We start from the raw sequence: 24,451 nt of genomic DNA, 5'->3' as shown, positions 1-24,451 counted from the left end.
GCTCCTTGAAAGTTTAGACTAAACCTCGGAATGGATTCAGTTCCACAGATATTGGAGCCACCAGTCTCCAATGGTCCCCAGGCCGTTTTGCAAAGCAGCAGTGACAAGAGGACAGATGCAACATTTTTTAATACCTCAGCAGCTTTTATAAAGGCCTTTGAAACATGACTTTGTTTTTCCCCAGACAGTTTTTGTCAATGCTTTTACTGCTTGTACTGTAATTTGTATTTATTTTATTTTTATTTATTTAACAAAATTTATATACCACTCGAATATAAAGATCTCTGAGTGGTTTACAAAAAGCATTAAAATTATCAATATAACCATTAAAAACAAGTAATTAAAACATTTAAAACAATTAAAACAGCTACTAACTTAAAACATTAAAACAGATCAGCTTCTATGTGTCTGGATAGGCTTGCCTAAACAGAAAAAACCTAAGCAGTTGCCAAAAGGAATCCAGCAAAGTTGTTAATAGGCAGGGAGTTCCAAAGAGTACATGCCACCACACTAAAAGAACAATATCTTGCAAGTGTGGAACTAGTATTATGTGGTACCAGTAACAGTGCCTGTTCCATAGATCAAAGTGCTCAAGCAGGCACATATGAGGTAAGGTGGTATCGCAAGTAACTTGTATATACTACCTTGCTGTATTTTTATTGCAAGTGTGGTCTATAAATATTTAAATAAATAAATAATAAATAATGTCATGAAGTCATAGAGTTGTGTAGTAGTTTCACTTGGGTAAAACCCAGAATAAAAATTCTTTCAAAGCAAACATGCTCTGGCATGCTTAAAAAAATGAATTATACATCTAGCAGTTTGAGGTATGGTGGCATGTGAAAGACAGATATGATCAGTTTAAAAACAAAAAAATGGATGTATATCTCTATGACTAACTCAACCTTACAGTCATGCAAAGGAAAGCATTTTAAAAGGCTATGCAACCCTATATTTGCTCAGAAAAAATATTTTGGCAAAAAATTTTCTTGTATGTATGAATAGAAGCTTCCATGTGGTGAGGATATGTTAAACGGGATGAGCTCTATATATTTTGTATTATTCCAGCTGCTATTTATTTTTGGTTCTTATCGCCACTGCTGACCCATACACTGCAGCAGATTCCCCTCTACGTGGCCCAGAAACAAGAACAGGCTAGAGCTAAGAGAAAGCATTTAATTTAAGGAGACCCTGGTCTTTTAATAGTGATTTGTGCTGAAAATGGGACATTATTTATTTATTTATTACATTTATACCTCGCCTTTCTTTTCATGATAGAAACCCAAGGCAGCTTACATATGGTCCCCAAGTGGTCTCCCATCCAGGCACTGACCAGACCTGACCCTGCTTAGCTTCAGCAGGGAGCTGGCCTTATGTGCCTTCAGACCATAGCCTGGGACATTACTCACTATAATACGATGCATGAGTAACCTTTCCTTGTGGCAAATACATGGAGAGGGAATCACTCCATTTTTACAAGCAATGATGCAAATGAGAAGCAAATGAACACCATTTGCATACTTCCACATGATTAAATTAACTCCAGATTAGGTCAACATAGATTTGCTGCTAATGCCCACAATTTGCCTGTGGGCCAGTTTCATGTCATATGGTGGCAGGCCAGCTCCAGACACTCTTGGATGAGACTGATTATCTGGATCCATTTCAGTTGGGTTTCAGGCCTGGTTTTGGCACGGAAACAGCCTTGGTTGCCCTGTATGATGACCTTTGTCGGGAGAGAGACAGGGGGAGTGTGACTCTGTTGATTCTCCTTGTTCTCTCAACGGCTTTCAATACCATCGACCATGGTGTCCTTCTGGGACGACTGGCTGAGTTGGGAGGTGGGAGGTACTGCATGGCGGTGGTTCCGCTCCTACTTGGCGGGTCGGCTCCAGAAGGTGGTGCTTGGGGAGCATTGCTTGGCGCCCTGGACTCTCCAGTATGGGGTTCCGCAGGGGTCAGTTCTGTTCCCCATGCTGTTCAACATCTACATGAAACCATTGGGTGCTGTCATCCGGAGCTTTGGAGTGTGATGCCATCAGTATACTGATGACACGCAGCTCTATTTCTCCTTTTCATCTTCATCAGGTGAGGCTGTCAATGTGCTGAACCGGTGCCTGGCTACAACAATGGACTGGGTGAGGGCTAATAAACTGAGGCTCAATCCAGACAAGACTGAGATGCTGCTAGTAAGTGGTTCTTCTGACTGGATGGCGGATGTTCAACCGGCCCTGGATGGGGTTGCACTCCCCCTGAAGGAGCAGGTTCATAGCTTAGGGGTTCTCCTATAACCATCTCTGTCACTGGAGGCTCAGGTAGCGTCGGTGGCACGGAGTGCCTCTATCAACTTTGGTTGGTGGCCCAGCTATGCCGCTATCTGGACAGGGATAACCTGGCTTCAGTTGTCCATGCTCTTGTAGCCTCCAAGTTAGATTACTGCAATGCACTCTACGTGGGGCTGCCTTTGAAGATGGTTCGGAAGCTACAGCTTGTGCAAAATGCAGCGGCCAGATTGGTAACAGGGACCAGACGGTTCAAACATATAAAACGATTCTGGCCTGCTTGCAGTGACTGCCTGTATGTTTCCAAGCTCGAATCAAAGTGCTGGTTTTAACCTATAAAGCAGCCTTTCCCAACCAATGTGCCTCCAGATGTTGTTGGACCACAACTCCCATCAGCCTCAGCCAGCATTGTTAGTGGCTGAGGCTGATGGGAGTTGTGGTCCAACAACATCTGGAGGCACACCGGTTGGGAAAGGCTGCTATAAAACCTTACATGGCTTGGGACCACAATACCTGCTGGACTGCCTCTCCTGACACAAACCTACCTGTACACTATGCTCAACATCCAAGGCCCTCCTCCGGGTGCCTACTCCGAGGGAAGCTGGCAACAAGGGAGAGGGCTTTCTCAGTGGTGGCCCCCAAATTATGGAATGATCTGTCTGATGAGGTGTGTCTGGCACTAACACTGTTACCTTTTTGGCACCAGGTCAAGACTTTCCTCTTCTCCCAGGCATTTTAGCATGTGTTTTTAAATTGTTTTTTTTTTAATTGTTTTAAAATTTGTATATTTGTTTTTAATGTTTTTAATTGTTGTAAACCACCCAGAGAGCTTTGGCTATGGGGCGGTATACAAATGTAATAAATAATAATAATAATATGGATTCAAAAACTGTACAGAAGAGCAAGATCACAATCAGAAACACAGGAAGCTGCCCCATACTGAGTCAGACCATGGTTTCATCTAGTTCAGTATAGTCTACAGTAACTGGAAGTTGCTCTCCAGAGTTTGAGGCAGAGGACATTTCCAGCTTACCTGGAGATGCCAGGGATTGATCTTGGGATCTTCTGCATTGCTCTCCCACTGAACTATGACCATTTGTCAAGTTGGTGCATGGATTTGGTGATCTATCTATTTGTTTCACAATATTTTTCCAGTCATCCATGTTGGGACCCCAAATTATCCCTTTTGTGTGAGAGCCACACAGTCAGCAGCTGAGTAACTCCTCATCGCCATCTTCAGGCACATTTAGTCTTTGGCTCTTATGTTTTTGAGCTGGCTAAATCAAATGAAATAAAAGTAAATTGGTAATAGTACAAGCATTCTACTGTCCTATTTTGTCAGAATCCGTGATTCCTTTATTCTTTTTCTACAGGGAAGTTTAATTATTTTTGTCTCTGCTCTTCTGACCTTTACCCTTCCACGTAAATTGAATCTGAAATCTAAATATTTTCCTCTTTTGACTGTAGGCTTGGCAGAGACCATTGTGAAGCACTGCGGCATCAAGGTAACCTTTCATTAATTTAGAGGGGAGGGGGTGTTCTAAACATTCTGACTCAGTTCAACAGTCATGGGGCAAATGTAGAAAAGAAAGACACATTGTTCCTATAGACAAAAGCGAGCTATCACTTTTCATAAATCTGGATTCCCAAGACAACTTTTCAGCTCTGGTAAAAGAAGGTCCATTTCTTTGAACCTACATACCATCAAACATTCTCCATTTTCACGTTTCATTCCCCCATCCCTTGACTTCTGGTGGACAAAAGGATATTGGTTAACAATATCTGAACAATGAACAATTTTCATGACTGAGTGGGAAAATAATATAGTTTAAATGCATAGTGCACAGCTCACATGGAAGTTGTCCTGCACATGTCCCATCATTAGAGTGAGGCCTTTGTAATGGAATTGCCAGGTGGATGTTGCCATCAGTTCTTTTTAGGACTCAAAAATTGGTAGGAAAGAATAAACTATATGGAAGAACACTGCAATATTATTCCTGGAGCCAGTCAATAATTGTAAATGTCATTTTTCTACTAAACATAGCTCCTAAACTTAACTATACCCTTTCTTAGTTGATGTAATTAAGGATCTGTATCATGCCAAAATGTTTCTTTCTCATGCTTTAGACCAATTCTGGAAATATTTGTGTGTGTTCTACCAAAGGCATGAATGATGCCCGGACTCACATGAAAAGAAAATAGCAGGGCAGAGCAATCCAACGCAAAGGAAGAAGGGGTGCCAGTGGTGGTGGAGGAGGCAGGAAGCTTCACAGCATCCATTTGCCATTTGGGAGCCACCAGACCAGGAGAATGTCATCTCAGCCAGGAGCTGAGTGCATGAACGCAACAGAAAAAGCTGGCTCTCATGAATACCCCTACCGGCGAGTAAGCCCTCTCCATAGACTTCCATTATAATTATTTTCTTAGACCAACCTTCTTCTCGGCATAACATTGGCCTGGATTGGGACCCACAGGAGTGCTCCGAATGGGAGCTGGATGTTGTTTAAATGAAATAAAATATAATTTACTTTTCATCATAACATTCATCCATTATATTATTCTATATTGAATCATTTGATATTGAAAGATACATAGTAATATTTTACCAATTCTTTGCTATGATAGACAAATTTATAAAGGGAACAAATTACAGAAAATAATGCTTTGTAAATCATTACCATTGATATCAATCTTAGTTTTGCTGATATTCATTCTATATTACCTCCACACCTTCCCTATATTTTATTATTTCAGTATTCAATAAATAGATATCACCATAGTGCTTTTTCTTTATTGCTACACCATCCCACAGCTCCTTATATTATACATTTGTATCCCAAGCCACTTATTACAAATGGTTCATTTGGGGCAGGAGAGGGAGCTGTAGTAATCACATGAAGTTAAAACAAAAAAACAAAAAACAGAAGACACGTTGGTACAACTAACACAAATGAAACAACAGGAGGGTGCTTTCTCTTTCACCTGTTTGTTTGTTAATGCAGAGCACGTGCTTTCAAAAAATGCATCAAAATCCTGTTGAAACACTTGGCACCAACTCTGTAGAATGATACCCACATCCATCTTCATACCTGGCCTTAATTAGATTTGGGACAGGGCTGGTTGCCAAGGCATACATTGTCCAAAGTTCTCTATTTTGGATTCTGTCTCATTACAGATTTATTCATTGTATGTGCATTTTACCAAAAGGTTCCAAGGATGGCTCACAATTATTCAAAACCAAAAATGACAAAGCAAAGCAGAACAACAGAACCACAGCAGTGAAAAATAAAAATTGACTAAACCCTGAACAAAGAGCCACTGGGATCAAACACCCATTAAAACAACATCTAAAAGGCCTGGGTAAACAAAAAGGTCTTCACCCGGTACTGAAAAGGCAACAAAGCTGGCACTAAACAAGCAGGCGAGGACATTCCAAAGATGAGACATCACCAGCAAAATGTATGTGGGCTACAGGGCCCAAACAGACACAGTGGGGGCAGTCACATAAGTTATTCACTTGTCTGCCCACTTCATATATTAAGCAAGGGGTGAGAGGGCTAATTTATATGTTGGTTATAGAAGCGAAGCCCGCCATCCCCTCTCCATATTCCGTTGCTGCAGGTACTTTTATCCCAGTTTAGCTCCTTAGTGAAAATGAGTCAGACTCTGTTGAGAACTCACTGATGTGACAGAGGCAAGGTAAGGAAGGGAGCAGTTTTCAGCTATTTTTGCCTGTTAACTCATTTTGCTATAGAGCATGGGTGTGAAACCTTTGACCCTCCAGATGTTGCTGAACTACATTTCCCATCAACCCCAACAAGCATGGCCAATGGCCAGAGATGTTGGGAGTTGTAGTTCAGCAACATCTGGAGGGCCAAGAGTTCTCCAAATCTGCTATAGGACATAGGCCTGCCCTCACTCCACTCTGTACATGAATAGGGCAGGCACATTGGCTTGTTTACCCCTGGGACACTACCCAAAGACAAGTGTTAGAAGAGAACAAGTGGGACCTGCAACAAAATGTTGCAGTGTAGTCTCAGCTCAAAACATTCCCTTCTTTTCAGTTTCCCATTTTTCTTTTCCAGCTGACATTCATGGCTACAGTCCACAGGAGGCAGTTTTGTGGGGTGGGGTGGGCAGAAAGTTGCTCTCTTTCTTTTAAACAATAATTTGTTGTACTTCCTCAACCTTTGGGGTTCCCTTAAGTATGACGGTACTTCTGTCTTATTTCTCAGTGACCCTGTTTTGGTTCTAATCTTGTTGGCACTCACCACCTGAGTTTGTTATCTGAAGTGGTGTTCCAAAGCTTTGCTAAACAACCCATCACTAAGGAAACATCATTAGGGAAGAAAGCAGCAAATGTTTCAAAGGGTCTTTTCTTCCCTGATTTGGTTGGGATGATGGGACAGTGTTGGAGAGGCACCTCCAAAAACATAATGTAGATTAATAACTAAGGGCCACCACCACACAGGCTTCAGTCAATCATAAGTATGATTTCAGGGCACATGACACAGTAATCTTGCTGAAGCTAACAGGTCAGGTTCTGGTCAATGCCTAGATGGAAGATATTCTGGGAACATTATGTAGGTCTTAAGTTTAAGCATGTAAGAAAGGTAAGATATTGGTATGGATGCCTAGGATGAAAGAAATTTGAGTTCAAAATTACATGTTGCCCATCTTGCTGATTTATAAATCAGCAAGATGGGCAACATGTAATTTTGAACTCAAATTTCTTTCATCCCAGTTTGCCAAAATGCTCATCAGATGCATTTAAAAAAGAAAAGAAATTGAAATATTTTGCAGCACATTGTAACCCAATATCAAATGACAATACTAGGTTATTGTCTGTTTTAACTTTGTGAGACATCGCTGGTCATTTTATAAAATGTGGTCAGTCAGAACGAGTTCCTTGCATTCCTTACTGCTAAGTGGAGAAAAATCTGATAGTCCCACACTAGACAGATATAGTTTGTGGAAATCTGGCCATGGAAAAACTGACTAGAAAAACTTGCAGGAGACATGTTTTGCTACATGATTACTCTTTAAAATGGCAATAGGTGTCTGCGGTTACAGCACACAAAACTTGTGCAATTCTGTATTACGAGAGAGCCAAGAAGGGGATTTGTCCTGCATTTTCCAAGCTTGGCGATATTTTACTTTCAAAACTGCTTCCTTTGAACTTTGCCAAAAATGTATGGATGCCTTTTCTCCTTATTCTCCCTCCACTTTCAGCCTTCCAGGTTTGGGAAAGCAGCAAATGGCCACCAGGCAAGGTTCTTGGTAACTCTGGCTTCTTGGAACTGAATATTGTCACTTACAGGATCTGACAAGACTGCAAAGGAAGTGTCAGCACAGAAGCATAATCACGTTTTTGAAAACAACTTGGTTTTAAGAATTATTAGGAAGAGTAGAAGACATCCTTGATAACAGAGGAGACGTGGAAAGCTATGCTCTGAATAAGAAATGGCACCCCCTCATTAAGATTCCCAACTGTTGCATGGAGGTCTCCTCGTAGTTTAATAGTTGTGACAAGCAGAAATTCATCAGGTAACATTTTTGATATATGCAAAGAAAAGCTTCACCTGTTGAATTTCTGCTTGTTAATCTTTTTTTTCTGGAGGGGGGTCCCCTCACTTACAAAAATTGCTGGGTGGACATATTTTGATCCAGCATGAGTTACTCTTTCCATGACCAGAGTGACTGTAATGCATAGTTTGACCCTTATGTAGACCCAAAATCATGGCTGGATTCAGTTGCTAATAAACTCTGTAGGTAGACCCTTTGAACAACTGAGTAATGTCTTCTATGTCCTGGAGAGCATGGCATAGTTTCATGTTTGTCCAAAGCAGTATCATAAAATAAATAAAATCAAAAATAAATGCTGCCTCTTATGTCATGACTGACAAATGGGGCAGGGGGTGGAGTCTATGAAAGAGAAGGATGTGTCAGTCTCTTCTTAATGTGGAATTAAAAATATTTATTTAGGAATGACCAAATACTCCTGCTATAAATCTGACGTATTCTTATTCCTTTGATTTCAGTTATACTAGCGCACACACAGTCTTCTGAAAGTAGCCTACAGAAATCTGTGCAGAGAGAGGTCAGCAAAAAGGCAGTACTTGTTTTCATTAGAGGCGATTGAAAACACAGAGGGCGAGATAAGGGAGATTCATATGCTCAGTAGATTTCAAACAAGCATATGAGTCACCAGCCAGCCATTTGGTAAGCAAGTATCTTTCTCTTTCCCAGCAGTATGATAAAACTCTGAGGTGGGGGTGGGAAGCGTTGCCTTGATGTTGTAAGGCCAAGATGTGTGTGAACCTAGAAAGTTCCCACTGAATGGAGGAGGAGGGCCAGACAGCCATTTATTTTAACACATTGTTGGATTTGCTTAGTCTGTCATGCTGAATACTGAGTATAACTACCACTTGGACACTTAAGAGAGAAGAGTTTTGTGACGCGTTTCAGTGATGTCCATGAGGTGTGTTTTGACAGGCATGTCCCCAGTTAAGGTTCAGCCAATAACATGGAAATTGGATCAGGAGGGATGAAAGGTTAACTTGCTGCTTGGTTGCCCAAATACTAAATATAGACTCTCAACCCAGAGTAACATGAATCACGTTATATCATAAATGGACAACATAACATGAGCCACTGTTGCTCTGACACAGCTAGATTTCAAGCTGCAGTTTATTTGCACGTTGGAGAATGAAAACACTCTTTGGTGCTCAGAACAGTGATAAAGTACATATAACTACAATCAAACTAGAGTACTAGTTTTTGCTCTAATGTAGGGTAGATTATTATTTCCAAGTAAGCTACCCTAAAGTGCAGGCAATGGCAGTGGGGGTAGTGGCAGGGGGAGTTAGTGTAGTATTGGACTGAGTAGAATATATGGCAAGATCTAGTTTCAAATTCCTACCCAAACAAGAAGCTCACTTTTTGACCCTGGACATGCTATCACTGGTTTGTTGTGTTGTGAGGATAAAGAGGAGGTAGCAACACAAATGCTGGGTGGAGTCAAGATTTGGTAAACACTTCATTGTGTGATGGGGCGGGTCCCTGCTTGCCCTGGAAAAAAAATCACCCTGGACCCAGAGGGTTATGCCAATTACCTCCTGATCACCTATACATCTTTCTCGTGCAAGGTGACTGAAAGGGATGGGGTTCAGCTACAGACATTCTTTGATTACCTTGATCCATTCCAGTCTTTGTTCAGGCCTGGTTTGGGGATAGAATTGTCTTTGATTATCTTGATAGATGAATTTCTTTGGGAGAGGGACAAAGGGAGTGTGACCCCAGTGATCCTTCTAGATCTTTCTGTGGTTTTTGATACTATTTTCCACAGTCCAGAGCTTGGAAAAGTTACTTTTTTGAACTACAACTCCCATCAGCCCAATCCAGTGGACATGCTGGCTGGGGCTGATGGGAGTTGTAGTTCAAAAAAGTAACTTTTCCAAGCTCCTGTACTTAATCTGTGAGTTGGGGGCACTATTTTATGGGTATCTGTGCCTTGGACCCATCACAGCTGATCTGTGTGGTGCCATAGGACATGATTGTTCCCAATCCTGTTAGTAGTAATAGTAGACCACCTCACGTCAAACCGCTACACCACGCCCCTTTTGAGTTTGATGGGTGACGTCAGCGGAAGCCCCCCGGAAGGCCCACCCCGGAAGGCCCACCCCGCGATTTCTGTTTCCCCTGGTGACCTCACTGGATATCCTGTCCCCCAGAAGCCCCAGCCCTCGTGCCCCACCCCAGAAACGGTAGCCCTGTGACCCCCCAGGAGCACGTGGTCCTCGCTGGACCATTGGGCGTATTTTTACTCAAAACGGGGTCCCGGATTGGTCCCTATAGGGGCATGTGACCCCTCTATGAGCACGTGGTCTCCAGGGGACCAATCTGAAGAGGTTTAAAACCCCAAAGGTGAAAACAGGGTACCGGAATTGCACCCCAAAGGGGTGCATTTCCGCCCCCTCTCCAGACTGCTCCCTATAGGGGCCTGTGACCCCTCTCCGAGCACGTGGTCTCCAGGGGACCAATCTGAAGAGGTTTAAAACCCCTAGGTGAAATTAGGGTGCCGGAAATGGGCCCCAAAGGGGTCTATTTCCACCCCCTCCTCTCCAGAGCAGCCCAATAGGGATAAGTAACCCCTCTACAGTTACCTCACCCAAGGGGGGAGGTTTTGAATCCCCAACCAATCAGGAGAGGGGACGGAGAGACCTGGTACAGAGGTGTATTATGCATGCCCAGACACGCTCTGAGGATCGAACATGGAACCTGCCAGCACCCGTTTGAGTCCTACGGAATTAACTATGCCGCCACCCGCAGAGAGGCCTAACCCTCAAAAGCGCTTTATTAGCACATGTTCTAATGAAGATGAACGTTTTTCACCAACTAAACTGCTAAAAGAGGAAGAGAACAGCCAAATGTGGAACAGCATGTTGGAGGCCATTGCAACAGATAACGCTGTAATGCCGGTAAGATTTAAGTGTAAACTACATGCGTGGAGAACTGCAAAATATAGGAGAGGCAAAAAATGTGAAAACATGTCCTTACTTTTCTAGGGATCTTCAGTAACTGAAAACTCTGCTGAAGCTAGCTCCCTGCCATGTCCAACACCCCTGTGGAAGACGGTATCAATAGAAAACATTCACATGCATGTTTGTAGTGGGATTATATGCATGTGTATTATAAAAACAAACAGAGGTATGTGTTTGATTTTTCTAATTTTTTATTTTCTTTTTTAGAACTCTGCAGATCTGCCAAGAAATCATCCCAGACACCTCATCCTTAGATGCATCCTTGGCATTCAAACCAATTGAAACAGACAATATTTTACCAAGAAAACGGAAGACAGCAATGAAATGCATTGTCAGAGCAACTGTGTATGCCATTTTGAAGCAATGTTTAATGCAAAATATGTATAATTCTTGTGAGGGGTGCCTAATTCAGGCCCCATCTCAGAAAAGACATGACTGTCTGACCTGGACAAATCCTGTCCTTTCTAGAATGTTGAGAATTATATGTGGAAAGATCTGTTTTAAAAGTGTGCTCCATGTTGTTATCTTAGCATCATACAGTCTGAATTGTCTTATTCTAACACAAGCAACTGTTGATGCAGTATTAACCCTTGTAACAAGGGTAGGCCGTTCCCAGAAGTCTGTCAAATTTGTTGAAAAGATACTGAGAGACACTGACCAGTCATATCTAAACCACATTTTAAATGTTATTAAGAACAGAAGTTACAAAACTTTTCTTACATCTCTCAATGAATCTGCTGAATAAAATGCTCTTTTGGAAACATAGTGTGTTTTTTCTTTTTTAAAAATAAAGATGTAAATAATCTCCTCCTGTGGAACGCATGAATGATTAAATTAGGCAGCCCTCACGGTGGTGAGTTAATCATCCTCACCATTTCTGCTTTAATGCCAAAAGTAAATAAATATAATGGATGCTGACCATGAGCAGCTTCCTAGGATTTAATCCTAAATGGTCAGCTTCTCCTAGGTCTTAATTCAAACTGGGGAGATTACGGTTTAAACAGAATAAATGTACAGGATCTGTTTTTTTATATCCCTCTAGGTAAATCTCTGAAAACTAAAATATAGGGTTACCCTTGAGCTAAAGAAGCTGCCCCCTGCATGCAGCATGCTTGTTAGATGCAGGGTTTTTATACTGTATAATCTGAATGAACAGTGTTAAATTCAGGCTTACCAGAGAGCTTCAGTTATAACACCTCCACCCCCACCCCCACCCCCTAACAACAACAAAAAAGAGCCACTTTGCAACATACCTGTAATATTGTGGAACCAATCACAGATCAAAGATACCCTGTTTTTTTCAGGATGCAGTTATCCCTGGTTATTTTTGTAAAACACATGGTTTTTGCACGGCATCCTAGAAACTAGCCAGCCATGCAGTGACCACACGGGCCAGAAAAATGGCAGTGACCACATGGGTCAGAAAAATGGCCGTGACCACATGGGCTAGGAGAAAATAAAATGGCCGTAACCACACAGTATGGTCATATGATTCTAGAGGAGATCACCTGGTATTGGAACGGCCAATACAGGACACTCTCTATAGGTAAAAAAAATAGCAGCTCTCCAGGGTGTAGTGTAAATCAATCACAAAGCCAAGGTCTGCATACATTAGGTGTGATGATATAAAAGGGCCTACGCAGCTCAGGATCTATCTTTCTTTTATCTGGCACTGGTGAGTACCATATATTGTTTTTATAGCACAATTTAATAAGTTTGAGGCCATGTGGCTGTTTCTAGCCCTTTTTAAATCATTAATGCGATGCATAGTTTAAACATCTATTGTTTTTCTAGCATGTTTTAATAAGTTTGAGGCCATGTGGCTGTTTCTAACCTTTTTTAAAAATCTTTTTAAAATAAACAATTTAATCTTCTAGAAGGTAACTATTTATTTCATTAACGCGATGCATAGTTTAAACATCTATTGTTTTTCTAGCACGATTTAATAAGTTTGAAGCTGTTTCTAGCCCTTTTTAAATTTCTTTTTCCCCAGTGGGCTATTTCTCTCTGCAAACACACTCTGAGCTTCTAGAAGACACATGTTTATTTCATTATTGTGATACATAGTTTTATTTCATAAATATGTTATAGTTTAAATGATGTATAGAAAAGTCCACAGCAATTATTTGCAGGTATATACAGTTTCCTAGCACAATTTAAAAAGTTTGAGGCTGTTAGCGCTCTGCTGAAATAACAGGGTTTAAATTTACTTTTCTTTTTAAATATAGTATAGAAAAAAGCCCCCAGCATCATAAGAGAATGTCTGCAAGTAAGCTCTTCTTTTTCTTGACAAGTTTGCAACATATAGTTTATTTCTGGTCCCACGTGAAGAATTTCCCCTTTTTTCCCCACAGATTCTGTTCTTCAGGGTGGGAAAGCATCAAAGACAATGCAGCAAAATTCATCCAATCTGCCTGAAGGTAATTTATGCTTGTTATTGGGTTTGTACATTTATTTCTCAGATAGAAATTATACAGGATATATTAAACAGGGAATATTAACCAAAACGGCGGATAGTAATTCTTGAATAAGTCCATGATTCTGATCTTCATATTGTGGAAAGGTCTCTCAAAATGCTTAACAAAACTGTATTCCTGCAATAAAGATAGAGAGTATTTATTGTTATGGCTGAAGGCAGCTAATTTCTCAAACTTAAGAACAATATATTTTTGTTATACTCACCCATCCTCCATTTTCCAAGATCCATTCTGATTTTGTACTTGTGATGTATGCTGTGATGTAATGTATAAGCTGATCCTCATTGCTTTGTGTCAGAGGAACTCCACACATCTGTAATTTTTTAGCGATAATACCTCCAAATAGAATGGTTGTAAAAAGATGACCCCAATTTGCTTTTCCATCAGCAAATACAGAATCAACCACTCTGCCAAAAGTATCGCATGCTGCCTCTGTAGATTTAATTTCAAGAGAGTTCAAAAATGGGGCTATTTTTTCTTCAATCTCATCTTGAATTGGGCGGGCAATATTTTCAAAAACTAGGACCAGTTTGAAATGATGTATCTTAGGTACTGTTCTCCCACAAACAAAATTTAAGGAGCTTTGAACCATGATGAATGTATGATTCTCCATCTTTTCTGAATGTGCTGCTAAACCCCAGTCATGCTATGTATTGGTTCCAAGGGGGCAGGTCTCAACATGTATTCCTTATCTTCAGAAACTCCAGGGCCAAGCTTTCGCTATGGTTCTAAACTGAAGAAAAAGATAAGCACCACCCCTGCCAGGATCTCAAATAATGGTATGATAAAGGACTATGAAAAGAACCAATTTCTAATTTCTGTAAAATTCTCAAGCGTGTAACGCTGATATGTTTTCTGGCTGTAGGTAACAGGGTTCAGGAAATTGAGGTGGCAGGACCGTCCCTTAAAAAAACAAAGAAAACGCACCACATAGAAGGACCGCAGACCTCAGATGGTATGGGTAAATAAGTTATTTCAAGTTGTAGTGGTCATTTAAGGTCCATAAGGAAACCATCAAAAGAGCTAATATGTTTGTTATTCCTCACAGTGTACAACAAACCATCACCAACAGCTGAAGTTACAGACATAGAGATCCAGGCTGTTCCTGATCCAGAACCTATACAGAGAAGGTGTGACAGCCCTCTACAAGCATCACAAGGATCCTTAAAGTTATGGATTCCCACACAGGGGCCTGAGGAGCAAGATCTACATAATTGCGTTGAGCAGTATAGATTGGTATCAAATACATATGAAGCTATTGAGAACGTGGTTAAAAAAGCTAGGAATATGTTTAAAAAAGCTAGCATGATGATGATGAATGCCAAACAGTATCAAACATCTGCAAATCAGTTTTGTAGAGGGGGCTGTATTGATTCACCAGCCATGACATCACTTCTTAAAGAGATCAAAAAACAACAACAGTATCACTGCAGTGCTAATAGTATTGCTAAGCATGTACAAAGGGGTGGCGGTAAACCCCCAAAAAAGGTCCGGGAAAAGCAAACCAACCCAGTCCCAGCTGTACTGGAGAAGGAGGATTAAAAAAATACTGTGCATGGCTAAAAAAAACACTCTCCGCCTCTAAAAGCCATAAGCGGTCAGGTAAAAAAGGCTGTAAAAATACTCCTTCTCTAGGCACAGCAGTTCTAAAACATTTCCAAACACCACAGGATGCAGGGGCTTCAGGTTCACACATGTCTACACAAGCTCAGGATGTCTCGCATTCATCTACACCACCCCCAGATAGTGAAGGTGAATGTGCACCCAGTGATCATGAGGGGCTGGTATATGTAGAACATGTTGCAACATACCAAAGACATTTTGAAGGCTTCCAAGCATTGCGCGTTACTGAGGTATTCCGTTTTATTAATCTAGACTGTATCAGATCATATGCCCATGCTGTATCAGAATTATACAATGCCATCCAGATGGTTCTACAGGATATTAATAGTAGAATCGCTCCTGAGGATTTTGTTCAAATAAGGTTAGAGGGTCGGGGTCTATCAGATCCACTATTTTCAGTCAGAAGGAATAGGGATGCCTTGAATGCTGAGGACTTTCTAACGCACATGAGCAACCTCTTGCAGAGCAATGCACAAATACTTGCAGATGTCTCTCTGCGTTTGGTTGTTACAATTGTGAGGCCTCCAAATGGTGGAGGCCATAGGGCAATAGGTTCTATACCCAACAGTGCAATCATCAGTAAAAAAAGACAATATCTGGTAGATTTAAACTCCATGGGTAACAATCTCTGTTTTGCTGGAGGGCTCTTAGCTGTTATGGCTGAGAAGTCCCGTACAGATTTCGAATTGTTGACAGCAGCAGGGGAGTTGCATAAGGAACTAGGCTGGAGTGATCAAAAGAAAGTTGCCCTTAATGATGTTTCCTTTTTTGAAGACCTTTTAAAGGTCAACATCCAAGTAGGCCACTTCAGTAAAAACAAGGGATGGAATCTGTATCACACAATAGGACCGAAATACACCAAAACCTATACTATGCTTCTCCATGATGAACATTATTATGGAGTACACAATGTAAAAGCTGTTTTTGGATCTAAAAACTACTGTGAGTATTGCAATACGTTATACACACACATGCATAACTGTATGTATCGCTGCAGGCTGTGTCTTAGTACAGAATGTGCTAGTAATGTGGGTACACTGCAGAGATGCAATAATTGTAAGATGGTATGCAGATCTGCATCCTGCTTATTTAGACACAGACAATTGGCCTCTAAGAAAAGTGTAAAATGTGAGCACAGAATCTACTGTGTAAAGTGTTCCTCTCTCCAGAATCCAGGGCATGATGACCAAAAATGTAAAGGAAGACAATGTAGTGTTTGCTGGGGGTTTATCACATTGGACAAGAATCATCAATGTTACATGGCACCTATTAAGCAACCTAAAGTGTCTGTAAAATACGTGTTTTATGATTTTGAATGTCATCAGTGAACAGGCATTCACATTCCAAATTATTGTTTTGCACAAGCGTTTGCAGGGGAAACTGTGGAATGTTTTAAGGGTAGGCGCAAGGATTGCAAAAAGAAAAGGGGGAACAAACAGAGGAAGAAGCCAAGCCAGAAAAAGAATGAGTGGCCCCCTGCAGGCAAATCTTGGGAGTTTAAGGGTGAGTCATGCCTTGCTGAGTTTATAAACACCTTCACTAAGGATAGCCAATTCAGCAACAGCACATTTATAGCTCACAACTCTAAAGGTTATGACTGTTATTTTATAATTAGTCAACTGATCAAGGAAAAAATGGATGTAGATATTGTTGCTCAAGGGGGGAAACTGCTCTGTGTGACAGTAAACAGGCTAGGTATCAAATTCATCGATTCCCTTAGTCATTTACCCATGGCCCTCTCTAAATTTCCATCTGCTTTGGGTTTTGAGGGTTGTAAGGGCTATTTTCCCCATTATTTTAATACTCCAGAGAACTGGAATTATGTGGGACCGATGCCCAGAGTCGAGGACTATGGTGTACATCAGATGATGCCCGAGGAAAGGGAGAAATTTTTAATTTGGTATGAGAAGAACAAATCAAACATTTTTGACATGCAGAAAGAGTTGGCGTTTTATTGCAAGCAAGATGTAGCAATTTTGGTACAAGGCTGTACCAAGTACAGACATGAAATCATAGAAATGACCAAGGCTCAGAAAGCAGCAAAGTCTGGCACTGAATGGCGCGCTATAGATCCATTCCAATACCTCACACTGGCTAGTGTGAGTTTAGCAATGTTCCGGTTTAAATTTCTGAAGCAGGCCACCATAGCCCTACCCCAACCAGACAACTATCACAGACAGTGTAAGAGATTCTCTACCTCTTCAGTACAATGGTTATCATACTTAGAACATAAAGAAAATATTCAGATTCATCATGCCCTAAAGGGTGGTGAGTTCAAAGCTGGTGATTATTTTCTTGATGGCTATGCAGTCATAGACAATAAGAAAACGGCTTTTGAGTTTAATGGGTGTTTTTGGCACGGCTGTGTCCTATGTTATCCTCCTGAAAATAGGAATCCTTTGATGGGTAAATCTTACGAGTCTCTTTACAACTCTACAGAGAAAAAAACTGCTGAACTTAGAGGATTGGGGTATGAGGTCAGGAGCATATGGGAGCATGAATGGAAACAAATGTTGAAATCAGATGAGGAGCTTAAAAACTTTCTGACTTCAGCAGGGTTTCCTGAGCCTCTAGAACCTAGAGATGCTCTCTATGGTGGACGCACTAATGCTATCAGTCTTTATTATAAACCAAATGCTGAAGAACATTTAGAATATTTTGATGTCTGCAGCTTGTATCCATTCGTTCTTAAAAATAGAGAATATCCCTTAGCACATCCAGAGGTAATATATGAGAATTTTGAACCCATCTCTAATTATTTTGGGATTGCGAAGGTAAAGGTGTACCCACCCAGGGGTCTTTTCTTCCCTGTACTACCTGTTAAGATGAATGGAAAACTCATGTTTCCCCTCTGTGCAACATGTGCAAAAGCACACATGGAATCCTGCAACCATTCTGATGAGGAACGGGCTCTGATAGGAACGTGGTGTACAGTGGAGCTGGACGTTGCTATAGAGAAGGGATACAGGGTGGCAGAAATCTATGAAGTGTGGCATTTTGAAAGGACATCCACGCAGCTGTTTTCAGAATATATAGACACGCACCTGCGTCAGAAACAGGAGGCATCAGGGTACCCTGAATGGTGTGTCAGTGGAGACGATAAACAGAAATATGTAGAGGACTTTCTCAAAAAAGAGGGGGTGTTCTTGCGCCATGAACTGATCTCTGAAAACAAAGCAAAGCGTAATATTGCCAAACTGTTTTTAAATTCTTTATGGGGGAAATTTGCTCAGAAACCCAATCTGGCTAACACCCAGGTGTTGAGAGATCTTGATGACTTGTTTAACATTCTGTTTTCTGATGCTTTTGAGGTTTCGATGTGTGAATTTATTGATGATGATGCTGCCTGTGTGACTTGGAAACATTCAAAAGATCGTATGACAGTCTCAGGTGGGAAGAATGTGTTCATAGCATGTTTTACAACTGCCTATGCTCGCCTGGAGCTCTACAGCTTGCTTGACAAGTTGCAGGAGCGTTGTTTGTATCATGACACAGACTCTGTTATATTTGTGTGTCAGAAGGGACAATGGGTTCCACCTCTAGGTGATTTTTTAGGGGAACTCACAAGTGAAATCCCTGCAGGTCAATATATCACAGAGTATGTCTCAGCAGGTCCTAAAACATATGGTTACAAATTGTCAGGAGGGACTGCATGTCTGAAGGTCAAAGGAATAACCTTGACAGCTCATAACTGTACAAAAATTAATTTCGATAGTCTGAAGGACTTAGTTTTTGCCCACGTCTCAGACAGTAAAGAGCTGCCGCAGCGTGAGATAGTGGTACAGCAACAGGGTATTGTTCGAAACAAAAGGTCCTGGACTCTTGAAACTAAAACTCTCAAGAAAACCCAGAAGGTTGTCTATGACAAGAGAGTGATTACCAAAGGGTTTAAAACCATTCCTTACGGGTTTTAAAATGGATACACGGTGGCACCACCCCTTCTCAGCCATTCTAGCAGGTCCTAGTAACTGCGGTAAAAGGTTTTTTTATAAAAAACATGATGGACAATGCTCACAGCGTACTTGCAGCTATGCCTGATAATGTTGTATGGTTTTACAATGTCTGGCAACCGTTGTATCAAGAATTACTATGTAAATACCCTTTTATTAATTTTGTGAAGGGCTTGCCTGAGAAATTTGATGATGACAATTTGCTGCCTCCTAATAAAACAAATTATGTTATTATTGATGATCTGATGAATTGTGCGTCACAGGATCAAGAAGTGGAAAAAGCTTTTACACAGTACGTACATCATAGAAATCTGAGTATTTTTTTCATTACGCAGAATATTTTCTGCAAGGGAAAAAGCAACCGCACCATCAGCCTAAACGCTAAATATATGGTGTTGTTTAAGAATCCCAGAGATAAATTACAGATTGCAACTTTAGCACGGCAGATGTACCCTAGAAATGCACAGTTCTTCATGGAAGCTTTTGCAGATGCATCACAAAAACCTTATGGTTACCTGGTTGTTGATTTAAATGCCTCCACACCAGAATCTTACAGATTAAGATCAGGGCTTTTCCCTCCAGACTGGCCTGTTGTATACACTATGAAAAAGGCCACTCGTGGTTACAAAAGGCGGTAGCTTAACCGCTCTGTGTTCTTTGAGTCTCGTTAGCCAGTTGGTCAACATGTCCAGCCGCGTAAAAAGAAACCTCCCTCTCTTAAATCTTCTTATTAAGGCTCCTCCACATCAGAGGAAAGCCATTTTATGTGCAGCATCAGATGATCTCATTGCTGCAATCTCAGAGATAGCCCTCAATACTTTAAAAGGTAATATTCCTCTGTCTCCCCGCCAGGTGCATATATTAAGAAAAAAACGCAGCCTTATCAAAAGCCTTAGCAACAAAAGGGTCTCCATAAAAAGGAAGAAACAAATAGTCAAACAGTCTGGGGGTTTTCTTGCACCGCTACTAAGTTTTGCCATCCCTCTAATAACAGGACTGTTAACTAAACAGTGATGGAGTATGCTGAAGAGATGTACCTGGTTCCCAGCCATCAATTAGAACAATTGAAAGGAACCCCTCCTAAGCAGGAAGACATCAGAAAAGCCACTATCTATTCACTCGATACTGAAATGAAGGAAATTCTTCACAGGGTGGATTTATCTCAGGATGAAAAAGCCAAACGTTATGCTGCCCTGCTTCAGAGATATCTAATTCATGTAAGACATAGGGAGGCAGAGAAAGAAAAACTAAACCTGTTTCTACCACAGCCCCAACAGGCCTCTGCAGAACCCCCTATAAATTCTGATGCAATCATTCAAGAAATACTGGACAGTCTGCCTGCTAGATGTAAGAATCATGCTAGGTTGTTGTTAAACAAAATGCTACAGAACAAGAGTGTTTCCACGTGGAATGACAACGGCGTCTTTGTGTATAAGGGCAACGCTATAGATGGATCCAATATATTGGACCTGATTAAAGGAATCACGCAGTCCCGCACCCTCTCTGTAAAGCACCGACCCATAGGATGGGATGTTTTTATGACAGCCCTAGCTGAACTAAACATTCCTACATTTGTTTTGGGCAATGTTGTCAACAGGGAATCTTTAGACATGTTAAAGAACCCCTCTATCTCTTCTAAAAACATGTTGCTGCATGGCTTGACCTATAGTATCTCTGCTGAATGTTTTATAAAGAAATAAAACTTTCAAATGTGTGCTTAACCTTATATGCTGACTGTGTCTGATTGTTTTACAGGTATAAAAACCACCACAACAGTATAAATTATTTAAACCCTCAGGGGTGCTTTATTGGGAAACACGGCTATGAAAATCATTGCAGGATATACAGCTCTGGAATGGTTGAAACACAGATGAGGAAGGTCTGGGCATATTTCTCTTGTTTACAATCTGTTCCACCATCTGATCATTTCTCTCTAAATCATAAGAATACAGTTCTTGAACCTGTTTAAATGTTAAACCCTTACAACGCTGTTGTAGAAAAAATACACAGTGGTAGCCACAGGCGACAGAATCTGGGGCTTGTAATTGTCGGGGTTGAAAAGCAATCCTAGAGGTATTTTTCCTTAGAAATTTTATAATGGTCTTGGGAATCAGCGGGTGGTCTGGAGGATGTCCATAGGAATCAAAAAATTCACCACTGTTATCTTCTGTCAGGTAGATGGCCAGCCAATGTTCTCCAGGCATGTTGTTTGGGTGGGTATTGACTACTAGCCCCACAGGTCTTTGTAGTAATCTCTCTTTGGGGAGTCTGTCAGAGGGAAACACACCGTAGAAAGGTTTTCGCGTGTAGGGGTTTGAAGAGAGGATGCGTGTTAACTGCACGCTGTCCATGTTTACATATAGTCATACAATACATTTCTTCTGTGATTTATCTCTATCACGCTGTCAAAAACTCCATACACTATCATGTTGACTGTAGCTGGGAGAGCCCTAGCAAATCGAACTTCTGCTCTCAGATTCCCTGTTTTGATCAAAGAATAGTGATCCCCGCATTCTTGGTCTGGAGACAGGTCGAAAGCAAAAAGAGTGTAGCCTCTCGCAAACTCCTCGCGGTCAATTAAAAGAGCCCTATCTTTCATATGTTTGCCTGCTGTCTGCACCAGGCTCATGTATTCTCGAACACAGTTTCCGGTTTCAAATTCTGGCTTTGTGGGAATTTGGAAACCATCGACATACAGAGATACAAAACTGATGTCATAATGCTTAAAGTTAAAAGGGTTTTTATTGTATATTCCACTGAAGGAATCATTATCCACCAACCCTATAACTACTTGCTTGGGTAGCTGGCCCAAAAACAGATTCTCCTGATTGCTGACACGGCTTCCTCCTGGGATGCTAAAAACTTTCATGCTGACACGATCCACTGGGTATTTGGCATTGGATGTCAACAATGCCTCCGCATGTCCTAACCGGACACCTGGGGTCACTCTCACCTTCTTTACAAAAAGTGAAGCTGATAAAATTTGCAATTTGTGGCGGCTGTTTGCATCATTTGTCATCAGGCAGAAAGCGTCTTTGTTGTGTGTCAGTTTAATTTTCACATCCACACTGTTTAAAAGCAATTTTTCTTGAAAAAACAGATCAGCATGGAGATGTCCTAGGAGGTGTATTTTCTGGCTTTCACCTGTCAGTGCAGCCCTTCTAACAAATCCTAAATTATCCCCATCCAGGGTTGCTGTTTCGTGTTCTCCAGGTGTGTCTTTGTAAAATAGCCCTGCAGAGAATTGTGTGGCTAGTGTATCATCACTGTAGTTCAGCACAGATTGTATGAAGGCTCTATAAGGGTAGCAGTTATTGCTCTGACTGATGAGACGGTCTCCCAGGGTCACATCCAGTTGACTAAAGATGGAGGCCAGCGGATAATTCACTAAACCCACATTAGCATCTCTGGCCAGGTTTGTTCCATCATGGTTCACAATTTTGCAGCACACATATAGCATTGTATTGTTTAAATCCATATAATCTTCGCCATTTCCTGCAATGTAGAATTCTAGTGGTGCAGTTTCCGTTAGCGCTATCAATGGAGGGACCTCGATAAATAGGCTTCTCTCAATACTGGTCTGGGTAGGCCCAATCTGGAATAGATCTAATTCAGATTTTGTGCATTCCTCAGAACTGCAATGGATGAAAGCCATGCTGATTTAAAATATATCTCTTTTTCGGGCCGGTACTGTTTGCCTCTTCTTTCTTGAAGTTTTCTGCTTCTGAGGCTTTTTCCTCAACGGCGGTGCTCTTTTAAAAGGTCGAGGAGGGCCTGTTAATTGTACCCGTGATGCTTTTCTTTTCAAGGCCTTTCTCCTTTTAATATACATCAGCCCTGAGCCCTCTTGTTGGGGTTGTGGATTAACTCTATTCAAAACTGCCTGAGTAACCTGTCCTACCACATCTTTAGCGATATTCCTAGCAGCTGTTTTAGCATGTGGCTTAATAATCTCTAGGCCTCTTCTCAAAAGTGGTACGGCTTTTCGAAAAAGGCTCCTGAATATCCCCCCGATTCCTGCCCCATACATAACAGGCGTACCATGGTACCCCGGAAGAGCATTTCCAGCCTGGGCCCTGTAATAATTCCGGTAAAGGGTTGGGTCACCGTAGGTTTTCAGTATCACCATTTTTAAAACGGCAAACCTCTGCGTGGGCAAAAGTGTACCTTCACAATCACCTTTCCAAAACGAAATGGTACGTTTTTGTTCTGATCCGTCTTTATTTCAACATTGATGGTGTCAATATGATGCTTACTCACAGGAATATAGTGTGGTTTGTCATAAACAATGTTGACACAATCGTTATCCTGTCCACGCACTGGTACAGAGCGCAATAAGGGTACATAGAAGTCCCCAACTATCTGATGCTCTACGATGTCGGTGTAAATGTATAAAGTGTTGAAGCCTCCTGTAATGTCTGCTGTAAAAGGCAGCTGACGTACATGGATGTTGGGAAACAACCCTAATATGTGGGCTAGTTCTTCGCTGCTTTTAAACGTGCAACCATCATCTGATTTAAGTCTAACCATTCTAGTCACTTGGTCATAGTGTAGGACCATATCTGGGTGCTCACTGCTCTGGTCTAGTATAAGGCTGTTCATGTTTTCCAGCAGTTCAGGGATGTTTGAGTAATAACCACATCGCAGACGATAGGACCATGTTTTTTCTCCATTACCAATTTCAAATCGGGAATCAGATGTTAGATTGTTCCAACTGTGTGGGTACTGTATCTCAACCAGACCTACTTCCCACGCCCCTGGTAGATCCAGGGGCCTTGCTAGACGAATAGTAAAAGCTGAGCTAGTGTTCTGCGGAAAAACAGTTACACAGGCATTGCTAGGCAGAGTAATGTAAAAACCACTATCCCCCATTCTTCTGTGCAGGTTCACAAAGATCAGAAGCAAGTACCCAACTGTTGAACTTACTGGGCCAGCCTAACCATTTCACTAAATGATACTTTTTCCTACCCCTGCCTTTTGTTGATAGAATTGATTCAATCCTGTACAATTTGTCCTGTTTGTTATTAACCTTCTGCAACTCTTCAGAATAGAAAGAACCAATTACAGGCTCCCCAGCATAATCTTTTAACAGGAAGACAGGTTTCCTTCCTTTTCTGATGACCTGATCCACTATAAACAGCTCTGTGGTGAAATTTTGTTCATACCCCTTGACAAATGCCCCCTTGCTTTTAGAAATCCTTACGTGGTCTCCTTTCCTGAACAGCGTTGATACCTCTTTTCTGTAAATACAGTCTCCATAAATGGTTTTCCATACCTCCAGGGCGTTAGAATGGTTAATATCAATAGGCCTTGCTCTGATAGTTCTATGAAAACTATGATTATAACTTTTTAAGAGTTGTGGTAGGATATCGATATAACTATAGGTATTGTTAGCTGTAAAATACCTCCACATTTTTGATTTCAGAGTACGGTTAAATCTTTCAACAATAGCAGCTTTTACTTCATTATTGCTGACGAAGTGGTGAACTCCATGCTGCTTTAACAAGGTGTTTACGACTCTGTTTAGAAACTCTTTGCCTCAGTCCGTTTGGAGCTTTCGGGGCTTTCTTCCACTT

General features: G+C 41.3%; 1 long non-coding RNA gene across 1 annotated transcript; it reads left to right on the top strand.

The window, feature by feature from the left end:
- The first annotated feature begins 8,444 nt into the window (after positions 1-8,444).
- Positions 8,445-11,492, top strand: LOC133382363 (uncharacterized). Its single transcript, XR_009761927.1, has 3 exons — positions 8,445-8,504; positions 10,850-10,918; positions 11,033-11,492. It is a non-coding gene; the product is annotated as an uncharacterized LOC133382363 (long non-coding RNA).
- Positions 11,493-24,451: the final 12,959 nt, after the last annotated feature.

The sequence above is a fragment of the Rhineura floridana genome, chromosome 3, assembly GCF_030035675.1.
Source record: "Rhineura floridana isolate rRhiFlo1 chromosome 3, rRhiFlo1.hap2, whole genome shotgun sequence".
NCBI lineage: Eukaryota > Metazoa > Chordata > Lepidosauria > Squamata > Rhineuridae > Rhineura > Rhineura floridana.
The sequence above is the reverse complement of the archived record's forward strand: the minus strand, read 5'-3'. Positions and strand labels throughout refer to the sequence as shown.